General features: G+C 33.8%; 1 pseudogene; it reads left to right on the forward strand.

Moving 5' to 3' along the window:
- The first annotated feature begins 1888 nt into the window (after positions 1–1888).
- Positions 1889–2814, forward strand: LOC141423051 (olfactory receptor 5K3-like; annotated as a pseudogene).
- Positions 2815–14661: the final 11847 nt, after the last annotated feature.

The raw sequence follows: 14661 nt of genomic DNA on the forward strand, positions 1-14661 counted from the left end.
CAGTCAACATATGCCAATGGATTACTGAGATGATAAGAGGGAACAAACTTTTGAAGTAAAACAAAATTTCAATTGAAGTTGAATTTTTAAGAGTTGATAAGTGAATTTCAAAGTTTTTCACTTTCTGTGTCAAAAACTAAAGAATAAAATTAAGTTTGTGTAAGCTTTTTAACTACTGTGGTAGAGACCAGAAAAATCTTATATAAATTCTGATAAGACAGAAAATAGTAGAAAAGATTCAATTTAAAGAACAGGTACCAAACTTTAAAGTGGTTATTTTGAAAACTTTTCATTGTAGACTCTTTTCCAAAGTTAACGGTCACAATGTGTGGATGCAAAGAGGTCACTAATGATCATTACTAGAATACTGAAAACAAAGTCACTCATCCAAGACTATCAGGATGTATCTAGGATTGGGATTCATTCTGCTTTCTCCCCAGAGCATTTTATTATTAGTGGAGTGTGTATGTGTGTGTATGTGTGTGTATGTGTGTGTATGTGTGCGTATGTGTGCATATATGTGTATGTATGTGTATGTATGTGTGTGTGTGTGTATGTGTGTGTGTGTGTGTGTGTGTGTGTGTGTGCTGCTAGAGATTGAACCTAGTTTTCGGTGCATGTTACCCAAGTGCTCTACCACTGAACTACATCCACAGCTTGGCCAAAAATATTTTGCAATACAGCTATATAAAAAATAACCTCTAAATGATTACTGTAAAGAAATTATTTGGCTACATGTAAAAAATAAAATAATGCAAATTCTGCAGAAGAAATTGGAGATTGTCCTGAGTATAGAAGACATACTCCATAATTCAGGAAATGAGATTTTTGTACCCTAGAACAAAATTCAGATATAACTTTACAAAGTAGCATTACATAAACTATGCTCTACAAAAAGAAGTATGTAGATGTCTGGGGGGGAAACGGGAATAATGATATGGATAGAGTTACTGTTTATAAACATGGGTTTTACTGTGGGGAAAAGGAAAGGTAGAGGCGATAAGGTAGGAACATTTATTTATTTAGCTTTCTAAAATAATTACCTTTAAAAATGAGTAATCTCTTTCTCAGACCTTAGTGATCCTTCTGCAATCTCTAAAATATAAATTTAAGAGACTTAACATACTTTTATAAACATTCCTTCATGTAAGAGAATGTAAAAAAAACACTCTCAGTAGAAAAACATACATTTATAGGAAAATTAATTTCAAATCATTTTAGGTATCTCTCAGAACTGACATTGAAATTATTTGAGAAAAACGAAACAAATATGAATACCTTATTTTATGTTTTTGGTGGTAACAGAGTTTGAACTCAGGTCCTTGTGCTCATTAGGCAAGTTCTTATCACTTAAGTCATGCCTCAGCAATTTTTGCATTAGTGTTTTTCAAGATAGGGACTCACTTTTGTCTAGGGACTGACTCAGAGCACAGTCTTCCTACTTACAGTTCCCAAGTAGTTGGTTTACAGATGTACACCACCATGTTCAGCTTGTTGAGATGGGGTCTTGCTAATATTTTGCTCTAACTGGCCCCAGTCCTGACCCTTCTGAGTAGCTTGGTTTACATACATGAACTAATTTGTGCCTGGCTAGTACCCCAAAATTTTATGGCATTCATCCCTTACAATATAGTGATATACTTTTTCCATTTCAGGCATGCTCCTTAGAAGTATCAAAATATTCTTGTGAATTTTGAGAATAACATTAAGAGTTCAAATGTGTTGATGCTTTTAAGAGAACAAATGCCCCCAAAAGTACAGGTATCTATATTCCACAGATGGTCAAGACACTTAAAGAAGAAAGTCCTCAACTTGTTACAAAAGTAAAAATTAATAGGAAATTAAAATCATACTTTTGCAATTCCTACTTCAACAGGACAAGGTAATAATGACTAAGGTCAACTATTCCTTGATAACTGAATTCATCCTCACAGGATTTACAGATCATCCAGACATGAAAACCTTGCTGTTTGTGGTCTTTTCTGCCATCTATCTGATCACCATGGTGGGGAATCTTGGTTTGGTAGCCTTGATTTACAAGGAACATCGACTTCACACACCAATGTATATCTTTCTGGGAAACCTGGCTCTGATGGATGCCTGCTGTTCCTGTGCCATCACTCCCAAGATGTTAGAGAACTTCTTTTCTGAGGACAGAAGGATTTCCCTCTATGAATGTATGGCACAGTTTTATTTTCTCTGTCTTGCTGAAACTGCAGACTGCTTTCTTCTGGCAGCAATGGCCTATGACCGCTATGTGGCCATATGCAGCCCATTGCAGTACCACACCAGGATGTCCAAGAAACTCTGCATTCAGATGACCACAGGGGCCTTCATAGCTGGAAACTTAGATTCCATAATTCATGTAGGATTATTGTTTAGGTTAAATTTCTGTGGGTCTCATCAAATTAATCACTTTTTTGTGATGTCCTCCCATTATATAGAATCTCCTGTGTTGACCCTTATATCAATGATTTGATGATACTTATCATGTCAGGGTCAATTCAAGCCTTTACTATTACAATAGTGCTAATATCTTACTTCTATATCCTTTTCACTATATTCACAATGAAATCCAAAGAGGGAAGAGGCAAAGCCTTGTCTACCTGTGCCTCCCACTTTCTTTCTGTCTCAATATTTTATGGTTCTCTTTTATTTATGTATCTTAGACCAAGTTCAGTTAATGATGGGAATAAAGATATATCTGTCGCTGTTTTTTATACCATAGTAATTCCTTTATTAAATCCTTCCATTTATAGTCTAAGAAATAAGGAAGTAATTGATGTTATGAGAAAAGTTATGAAAAAGAACTAATTTTGTAACACTATGTAAAAAATATCATCTCCCATGGAAAAATGATTTCCACTAAACACCTTTCTCTAAATCTACAAAAAAATGTTAACCTGTTAATAAACAATGATATTTGAGTCAAAATAGTTCAAAAAGAAGAGAATCTGATAAGCGTAATTGAAAATCTAAGGTACTAGATTCTTTAGTTCAGTTGTGAACTAAAGAAATTACTCAAGAATATCATATTATAATTATTCACAATTTTTGACAAATTCAACCAACCTAGGGATATGAAATGGTAGTTGGCAAATTTTTTAATCCTAAAGATAGTATTAAAATCTCAGGAACATTCTAATTTTTCATATATTAATATATGGTTAGGTAACACGAACTGTTGGAAACAAATTGTATGGTTGACCCACATGATCAAAAGATGATGTTTGAGCTGGTATTCAACCTAAATATTTATTCTCTAATAAGGTATATTATCCTATTAATGCTAGCCATTTTACCCTCAAAATCTTTAACTGGACATATTTATATTTTTGTAGTATGTGAACCTGTAGTTTAAAATGATGCTCTTCATAATGAAACTCACACAGATGTATTTTTTCATGTATTTCCTTCTTTGTCATTATCTGATGCTATATTTATTAAAGTCTTCCATTAAATAAATTTTTTTCTCCCTGATGTCATCATTTGTTTCATTGGTTATTAGGAGTACCAAAAGCCTGGCAGTGACATCAATGAAAAGTACTGGTGTGTTCATAACATTAACAAAAGATGGGCAAATTGCTCAAGCATAAGTGAGGCAGAAAACAGCAAAATCCTAAATATCTAAACAACAATATTTATTCATTAAATACTTGTACAAATATAAAAGAAAAATAATCTGTTGAGAATGCTTTCTGCTAGGAACTGAACTATATACTTATATGTATGTATATGATTCTTATCTACATATATAATTACACATTCTTCTTTGTGATTTTCTTGGATAAAACCCTAACGATTTGAAATATTGAGTAGTGTGCCTAAGGTCATCCCTGTAGGCTTGATGGACTTGAAATGTGCATCAATACTGCTTTTCCTTCACAAGCCTGTAAGTTCAGAAAATTGAGGCATTTAGTTATTAAGTAAAATAAATGCACTTCAAAAGAGAAAAAAATTAATAATTCTGGAAAGCAGAAATGAGCATGACCCAGCCAATGTTTATGGAAATGACTGTCACTGGGAGTTGAAAGTGGGAGTAAACAATGGGGTAAAGCTAACAAAGTAGCAAACTGTTGCAGAGAGCTTTTGGTGAGTGTGGGAGGTGCAGGAAGATCAGGTGAATCAGAACCCTCTATGCCAGTTCTAGGAATCTGAATTGATTTAGAGTCATTGGACATTGGAGTCCTCCTGGAGCAGGGAGACTGGTTGTGTATTTCAATGAACTGATGTAACAACTGAAAGATTGGAAAGAGGCAGAAATGAGAACTTCAAAATTCAGGAATGAGGCACTGAGAAAAGAACTTGAGCAGAACAGAAGAAAGGAGAGTGGTACAAACATATAGACAACATTTTAAAGAAAAATTAAGTAACTTTCTAATTGTTACTTACAAATACACCTGCTTTTATGTCATCACTACTCAAGTAACATCAGACATAGTTGCACATTTAGTACTATTTCCCACAAAGTGTTTTTAATATAATTATGTTAATTGGTATATAATTCATTCTTACTATTTTCAATTTTTCAGTTTTAAATTTTAATATGCTAAGTACTTATAGATATAGCCTGCACAAACAAAAGCATGTAATGTACTAAATATATTTTAAAAGTAGAACAAATCAAGACACCAAAAATATGAGGAAGTCTGAACTGATTGGATAGTGGACATTCTCAATTTTTGTGGACATTTGTGGGCAGAGTTATATCCATTGGCTTCTTTTCCCTTTACTAATAATACCATGATATTTATTATGTATTTATGCAAGACCTGCCCTTAACCCTTAGCAGCATTGAATCCCATCTGCTGAAGAAAGGATATGTGACTTATTTGAGACCACTAAGACAAAAAAAGCTGATTTTTCTGAGACATGAGTTTCCTTTATTTTAAAAAGAGACCCACAGAAAATAATTTTATCATCTGAATGTCATGGTGTTGGGATGTGAATCTCTCTCAGCCTACTCTCACATGGCCATCAAAATGAAAATTAACTTAGGGACATAGTCAAAACTCAAACAGAGCACAGGCACGGGCATCACAAAAAATCAGACACAAAATACCTGGAATGAACCTTCCTTACTCATCATATAGTCCAATAAATCATCTTATATTTAAGCTCTTTTTAAAAAGGTGTTTTGCTTGCAACTGATAAATGCTAATTGCTACATTCACGTTTCTTGCCTGTTTCTTATATTTGAACCTTTCAGTTTTCAAATAACTCTTCAGCTTATCCCTTTCACTGCTTCTCACCTCTATAAAGTCTTTTACTAACATTACTATAATTTAATTGTCAGTAACTCCACTTTAAAAATATTGAATGGCAGGCAGATTTCAGAATTTGCCTATAGAGCTATACAGGTGAAGTCAGGCAATTTGAGTGACACTGTCCGGCTCCAGAATCCATGGTCCTAACAGCCATATCCTACTGTACATTGCATAGCAAGAGTAGCGTGATAAGAAACTTCAAGCTCAACTGTGATGTTGGAAGAGACATTGGGCTGAGATTCAAGATAAATGTGGACCAATTACCTTTCACCTAGAATTGATTCAGAAAAATAGCAAACCTACAGAAAAGCCTAGATAACTAGATAATCATTGTCTACATTTTTGAGCTATTTATACATTTAAAGAATTGTTAAGTATTTGTTTACATATATGTATATTTATGTACACAGTTGATGACATCATGACACTATCAATAATCAATAATCACTTCAATATATATCTCAAAAGAACAAATGCATTTTCTTACTTAGTGTTAATATCAGTATTTTCCTTAGTACAATGTTGAGTGGAAGTTGCAGGAGCAGACATACTTGTCTTAGGAGAGAGGCTTACAGTCTCCTGCCATTAAGCATTATGATAACTGTGGGACTTAAGTAGCTATGCTTTATTGTGTTAAAGAAGTTTCCTTCTATTTCTAGTTTGTTCAGACAGTTTTTTTATGAAGAGGTGCTAATTTTGTCAAATACTTTCTCCCGTTTTTTTTTAGATGCTTCATAGTTTACAAATACTGTGTTTTGTTAATTGCCTTTTAAATGTAGATTTACAAATTGTATTGAATTGCTGGAATACATTTCATTAGGTTGTGGTGTGAAATCTTTTTACATGTCATACTGTTAGTTCACTAGTATTTTTGAGCATTGTATCTATATTCACAGCACATAATTGCCCTATAGTTTTCTTGTGCTATTGTCTAAGTTTTATATCTGTAAAACAGGCCTCATTAAGTTTAAAAGTTATACCTATACAACTTTTAAAAATCTTTGGTAGAATTCACTGGTGAACTCAAACACTCCTGGCTTGGCCATTTTCAGGTAGTTGTTGTTTTTTTGTTTGTTTGTTTGTTTGTTTGTTTTTTAACTACAAATTCAATTTATCTAATTTTTGTGGTTGTAGTCAGAATTTCTACTTCCTTTTGAATCAGTTTTGATTATTTTTGCCTTTCTATAATTTGTCCATTTCAGAGGTTATCTAATTTACTGGTATGCAATTGTTCATGAAATTTTCATATTCTAATATATTTCTGAATGATCAGTACTAATGCTTCCTCTTTTCATTCTCGAATGAAATAGTTTAAATCTCTTTTTTTTTTTACTTAGTAGTCTAAATCCTTTTCAAGCTTAGTGATCTTGTCAAAGACACAATTTTTGGTTTTATTAATTTTCCTGGTTTTTTCCTATTGTCTGTTACAGTAATTTTTAGTATTTCTCAGTTTCTCCTTTGGTTTTACTTTCCTCTTCTTTTACTCAAAGTGAAAAGTTAAGTTTTTTCTCTTCAAAATATGGATGTTTATAAAGTATGTTGTGCCTTCACATCCATTCATCAAAAAGTGTTTGCAACTTTCCTTTATAACATCTTCTTTCAGCATTTGATTATTATTTGAATACTGTTTGACTTTCATATATTTGCGAATTTCCCATTTTTCTCTGTTGATTAATCATTTCTTTCCAGTATATGCAAAAAAATTGAATTATTTTTATGCTTTTAAATATACTGAAGTGTGATTTTACTGCACTGCATGTGATATTATGTCTTTCTGACAGATTTAAGATTTATCATTATGAAAGGTTTCCTATGAAATTTAGTAATGTTTTTATTTCAGTCTCTAATTTACCTGTTACCAGTATAAACATTCTACCTTAATTGTTTATGCTGTGTGTAAAATATTTTTCCCAATCCTTTCATTTTCAGTTTATTAGTATGTTTGATTCTAAAGCATGTCTCCTATAGCTAGGATATAGATGGGTAATTTTGTCCAGCCTGACAATCTTTGACTTTTGATAGGCTTGCTCAGTATGTTCACATTAAATGTTATTAATATAATTAAATTTACTTCAGTTTTCTTTTCTTTATGTCTCATTTATTCTTCTGTTCTTCCTTCACTTCTTCCACTTGTATTAGAATATTTTCTTATGTTTCATTAATGCTTTTCCTCATCTATTTAAATTTTGTGATTCTATAGTGTTTACTGTCCAAATTCATTTTTAGCATATATTGACAGCATAAAAAGGTTCATTGTGATATTTTTATACATGAATATAAGGTACTTCAATTTCATCTCTTCCATTAGACTTTATTGTCTCCCCACTCATTTTAAAATTATTGAAACAGGTTTCATTATCCTATTTTCATGCATATAAAATATGTCAATCATATTCATCCCCCATCACCTCTCCTTTCACCTTTCTGTAGGTTTCTACTCCAAAACAGTCCTGTTTTATACTCATGTTGTTTGTTTTCAGGTCTACAGTCCACCTATAAGAGAGAACATGCAGTACTTGTTTTTCTTTAGTCAGTTTGTTTCACTTAACACAATGATTTCCAGTCTACCCATCTTTTCCAAGAAACATAATTTCATTCTTCTGTATGATTGAATAATACTCCATTGTTATCTACTTGCTGGCTGATGGGCACTTAACCCGATTTCATAGTTTAGTTACTGTGAATACTACTAATATAGTGTGAAGGTGTCTCTATTGTATACTGACTTACATTCCTTATTATGTATGCCTAAGACTGGTATAAAAGGATTATATGGTATTTCTACTTTTAGGGATTTTTTTTTAAGAACTTCAACATTAATTTCCACAGGGTCTGTACTAATTTACATATGTACCAACAGTGTATAATCATTTCTTTTTCCCCAAATCATCTCCAACATTTCTTGTTTTGATAATTTTCATTCTGAATGGGGTAAGATGGAATCTCAATATCACTTTGATTTGCATTTCATTTATCCATCCAACAACAGTTCCTGCTCATTCTACTTCATTATTATTTCTCAAGCTTCTTCATTGAACTCTTACTGTCACCATCTGGCTTATGCTACTATAATCTCTTTTTTCTGAAAAATTTCAATATTTAGTCTGTCCATATCAAGTTTTTCCAACTTTCAATAAGTTGTTCATCCTCTTCTCAAAATTAAGTCACAGAATGAAAACATAATCACGTTTCGCTTCTTTATGAACACTCTCCGTGGATGCTTACTGGTCTTAGAAAAAAAATTCTTAATATTGTTTTCAACACCCAATATTATCTGCCCTCTTCCCACCTTTCTATTCCTACTTGCACCATTTTATCTCAGCTCTTCCTCATGTTCCTCTTCCAGTACCTTGAACATGCCATGCTCCCTCCAGAAATAGAGACTTATGGGTTTTCTCCTCACAATTTACCCACTCCACCCTTCCCTGTAACTTCTCTTCAGCCTCCAAAGTTCAGTTCAGTTAGCACTTCTTTTTATCTTTAATTCTTCTATATTTTTTTGCAAGTACTGGAGTTGAATTCATGAGAGTATGCTAAGCAGATGATCTATCAATTGAGCCACACCCCATCCATTTATGCTCCTCACTGAATCTGGGAAGGCAGGCACATGACACCATGCCCAGTTTTTATTATCTCTGCCATGTGAGTAACTATGATTACAAGCCAGATTTTTTTAAGGAAATCTTCCTGTCAAATGCCCCCACACCATGTATCACAAGAAATATGGTGAGCAGTGATGGAGATGGTGACAGTATTTATCATTCATTGTGCACTTACTATGTACTGGTGCCTCTTCTATTATTTCACACATAAAAGGCATTAAATCTTCAAAATACCATGTCATTCTTGATTTTGAAAACAAAATCCATTCTAATACGTATTTTTCTGATGGTGAATTTGAAGTCCAGAGAGACTAAATAATGTTTCTTCAAGACTGACTTAACAGTGGAATAGTCAAGCATCATGGTTGAAGAGCCTACAAGACTAACATAAACTCTCTGCATTTCTAACTAGTCTTCACTCCTCCATTATAAGCTGCATGTCTCCAGTGATCTTCCCTTAATGATAGAGATGTAATGTTATATTTAATTATTGATTAATATCTGTATATTATATCTTTTACCCTGTTTTAGTCAACATTTCTTCACAATAACAAAATACCTGAAGCTGAGAACTTTGTAAAGTATAGCGGTCTTATTTAAGGCATAGTACCAGAAGTTTAAAAACCAGGATAAGAAGCTCTATTAGAACAGCCTCCAGTTAGGACTTCATGGTAGATGGCAGGAGCATGTGCAAGGTGGGAGAGATCACATGATTAAACAGGAAGTAACAGAAGCTGTTACAGCTCTAATAACAACTATTTCTCAAGAGAGCTCAGGGGGCCCATGTGAGTTACCTAATCCTACTGAGAGGAGCATCCCAATTGCTTAAGAGACCCCCACTAGGCCCCATCTTGTAAAGATCCCTTATCTCCCACAATACCACACTGGGACCAGGCTTCCAATTGAAGAAACTCTGGGGCATAAGCCATTTTAAACTAAACATTCCCCCATTCTATAAAGGGAGTATGTTTGTTTGTTTCTTAACCATGGTATCTAATATTGTAACTAGCACAATGCACACTCACCATATAATTAAGAAAAAAGTAATGCAAATTAAATATATGATAGAAGAAAAAATGTGAAGAAATAAAAGAAGGAATAAGTGAACAAACTAATGAAAAAATAAACAAATAAAAATAAAATAACTTTCATGTCTCCAGTTATGTATTTCTCTATGAGAGTAGTCTATCTTCTACTTATAATTCATATGTTAGAAAGACTTATACTTCTTACTCTGCATATAATAAGTTTAATATGCCCTTGGGTATATGCAGAATAACTTCAGAACTTCTCCTAAGCAATTATTTGATTATGGAAGGCTAACACATTCAATATTTATTTCACAAAGGAAATGGAAACATTGGAACAATAGAATAATTATCCCAGAACATAAATATGAGTGTTGAGTTCTCTAATCTGCACAACACTGTAGCCTCAGTGGTAAATAATTTCCATTCATCAAAGACTTCATGGACTTTCAAGCCTAGAGCACTGTGTTTGGCATTTCCCTTCTCAATCTTTCCTTGTCCAGAACATGTCTGCATATCTTTCAAAAGTCCTCTTTCAGACTCCTCTTATTCTGTATGTGTGTTTTTATATAAAGGTTGAACTTAATGTAGAATATGTTAATATGAAGCATGACTGAGGATATGGTTATATTTGTGGTTGAGGTTGGACTTTCTTTGATAGGGTTGGATAATCCTGGTTTCAATCATCTGAGAAAAGAGCTAAGTCCTCAAAGAATAAAATAGGAGCCAAGCTCTTGCTTCCTCTTCTCAGAAATGGGTCTCTTGAACTCCCATGTGACTAAATAACAGCAGCATCTGACTCCAGAGGTAGATAGGAGGTAGGTAAGGAGTCCTTTCTATGGGGACCACGGACATAAGATGAACAACTGACTCAAATAAACCAAATTATAAAGATCACCAGCCTTTAAACTATTTAAACATCCTGATCCGTCATAATTAGTTATAAAATGTATCACTGTTAAAGTGTTATTAATAATAAATCCCACACTTTAAATATGACTTACTTTTTTAAAGTAATGAGAGTAGTGCTGGTAGTATTGCAGTGATACCCCTCTCACTACTCTACAAAATTCATGCTCTCTTGAATGGAAGAACATGAAGACTGTGATATATTTGATAGATTGCAAGAGTTTTTGTAAATGCCACAATATACACCCAGACCAAAAAAAACTTAACAAAAGAAAAAAAATCATAGGTAGCCAGTGAGCAATTTCTGGGGAACTCATGGAAGTATGTCACAATATCAACATCATCTGCCAATGTGAATCCATATTGAAGAGAAAGGACTGAAAACCTCTCTTCCCATTGTACCTTACTATATTTTGGTACCAAGTAGTATCTCCTAGCCAAGTAAGTGTGTCCAGTAATCCCTCAGACTGTCCTCTGTGCTGCAGGGAACTATTTGGACCACAGAAAATGAGACTGGGAATGCCTTGGTGTGGTCCCTGAGGTTTTAGCAGCAGTGGTGATTACCTCACCAGAGATGATCTAACTCAGTTCCAAGGCTTTAAGTATATATTCTGATGAGTCCTAACCTCCAGCCTTGTCTTTTATATTTAGTTATATATTCAATATCTCCATTTTGAAAATGAGTAGGCATATTAAATGTAACATGAATAAAATAAAAATCGTATTTCTATGTCCGCAGTTCTTTTTTAATTTTATATTTCTTTACTTTGTAGTGCTGACAAATCAACTTTAAAAACATTTTTATTAACATATAGTAGTTGAACAGTGAGGCTTCACTGTGACACCTCTGTATATGCTAACAATGTACCTTGGTTAGATTCACCCAACCATCATTCTCCCTCATCTCCCTTCCCCATGTTCCCCATTACTCAAAATGGATTCAACAGGTTTCATTGTTCTAGTTTCATACAGGCATATGAAGTACATCAACCATATCATCCTCCTTTACACCCCCAGTCACCCTTCCCCTATCCCATTAGTAACCAACCCCTCACAAGACCTGTTTACTGAACAAGAAGATTATCTCAGGCAAGGCCATAGGACATGAGAAATTGCTAGTTGAAGCTATAAAAGAAAGTTCAGGGCTGAGACAAAGGGTATCATGTAGAGATAATCGCCCATTCCTGCCTTCCTTTGTCTCCTCCTATAAATAAACTCTCCAAAGTAGATCTCCCCTGCTGTTCTTATCTAAACAACCTTAGGTCTCTAACCCACCACTAGCTCACCTATTAACCCCAACACATTCCTTGTAACTTGGTGCCCTGCACTGCCCTTTAAGTATCCTGTGAATTCTTTGTTCAGGGCCCAGATTATGAGTATGAATTCATCTGGGATCACCTGTGTAAAATGAAATGTGAGTTCTCTACTTCTCCAAATGTCACTTGGTTTCTCATCTGACAATATTTCCACAACATTTCATTCCTGTCTTTCATTTTTTCAGTGTATATTTATTGTTCAAAGAGGTTTCTGTTATGGTATTTCACCAATGAATACAATGACTTTTAACTTGATACCAGAAGGGCTGTGGGGATGGAATGAATCATTTTATGTAAAGAACATAAACTTTAGGAAAACTTCAGCTGAATGCTCTGGTCTGAATATGTGTGTCCAACCAACCTTCAGATGAATTGAAAAGATATTGGGAATTGGAGGCTGTATAAGAGATCATATCATGAATGAAGAACCCTCATACTTAAGATTAGTTTCCTTGTATGAGAGGAAAAAGTGTCTTGTTTCTCCATTTCATCTTGTGAAGGCACAGCAGGAAGGTCATTAATGAGAAAGTAGATGTTTAAAGAAACTGATTATGCTGGGGATTTGATCTTCAATTACCCAACACTTGAGAAGTAAATTTTTTTTCTGTATAAGCCAGATAGGTTAAGGCAGTTTTGTTATAGTAACCTGAACAGACTCAGACTCTTTGTTGTTTTTATCTGAAGATTTGTTTGGTTTAAAATTATATGTATGGGTTCCAAGATGACAAAGGACTGGCTACTTTTATGTAGGTGTCACTGGGCCATAGGCTACCCAGATATCTTATTAAACAATGTTTCCTAGTAAGTCTGTGATAATGTATTTGGAAAAGATTAGCATTTGAATTGGTGAACTGAGTAAATACATTGATTATCCTTAAGCTATCTAGAGTCAGAATATTAAAAAAAAAAAAGTGAGGAAGGTGAATTTACTCTCTGCTTGACTATGAGTACAGACTCTCTTCTTTTTTCCTGAGCACTCCTGGTCCTCCGTGCCTTTGGACATGGACTGAAACCTATAGCATTGGTTCTACAGGTGACACACATTTAGCCACAGCAGAAGTTTTTCCATCTTATCAAGTTATGCACTGCAGATGGTGAAACTCCTCAGCTTCCATAACATCCCATACTATTCTAGTAAGGTTTGTATATAAGTTAGTAAATAGATCGTTACATAGGTGGATGGATGGATGTATGGATGGATTGATGGAGGGTAGTATGGACGAATGGATGGAAAAATGTAGACATATATACATATTTACAGATATATATGTATATATAATGTATTCTATTTCTTCTCTTATCTGGAAATCTTCACAAATACTTTCATTGCACATTTAGTTAGCTTCTCTTTTTCTATTGAAAAATATAGTTAAATATGATGTCATTGTTATCCATAGCTCTTAAATAGAGGATCACATAAAAGGTATCTTCTCAAAAGAGTTTGCAACAAATAGATAATTTCATATGAAATTTCTTTGAAAATATTTTTTTCAAATTTGGAACATCCACTTTGACAAAAGATTTTTTTCCAAAGGTACAGAGGTTCCTCCAATTAACCTTACTGAAAAGAAGACATTGAATTACTGGCTAATTTAAAGTCAGTAATGTTTCCCCCCAAAATTTTTGGAAACACCAAAGTATTCTTTGAAACAGATGCCATATTATTTCTGCATCTACCAACTGCAATGAAGAGGAAGACAAGTACAAAAGGGAGGATGGAAGCCTGCAGAACATTTGCACAGGATGGTTTGAGTAAGGAATATATGAAATTCAGTAGCTTCATTTGGACTGATCTCTAAAGATGTTGAATTATAAACATTTTGTTTCCCTGGTTATTTTTAAACAGTGGTTTTTTAGGTGTGCTCTCAAACCACTGGCATTACCATCTCTGAATCAGAAACAAGTGAATAAGTTGATGAATTCATACTATAACAAGATTTCCATGTGATTTTGGTGAACAATTAATTGTGACAAGCACAGTTTCAAAAGAACCCCAAAAGACTATAGAAGAGATGTTTTGACACGTGATTGGTTCACTAACTCAGTAACATAATACCATACCTAGTGCACAGATCAAACCTTGAGATACACTTTTCTAGCTTTGACTAATAATTCCTCATTTTTACCTACAGCTTGATTTCATTGTTTCTTTGAGCACAGGAATAATTAGGTAAACAATTTCCAGAGCAAAAGGAAAAATTGTAAAATGTTGAGGCTAATTTATGTATTGGCATGTAAATGAGCAGTGTTCCAAACAATTGGGTGAGCAACTTATGTAATTCATCTTTTGCAACTAAATACACATTAAATAACATATGTGTATTTCACAGTTTCCTCTTAACCAGAAGAAAATCTACCCAAAATGTGGGCTTTGCAAAATATATACTTTATCTGTTTTCTTAAATCTCGTCAATTATAAAAACTATACTGGAAGTTAGAATGGGATCACACTAATGGACCAAATAGTTTGGTAAATTTCGGAAGGTAGAAAATACTGGGGAGGTTTCTGAAAGATAAACCAGACCCAAGAAAGCTATAG

This window comes from Castor canadensis, chromosome 5, assembly GCF_047511655.1.
Source record: "Castor canadensis chromosome 5, mCasCan1.hap1v2, whole genome shotgun sequence".
NCBI classification, from domain to species: domain Eukaryota; kingdom Metazoa; phylum Chordata; class Mammalia; order Rodentia; family Castoridae; genus Castor; species Castor canadensis.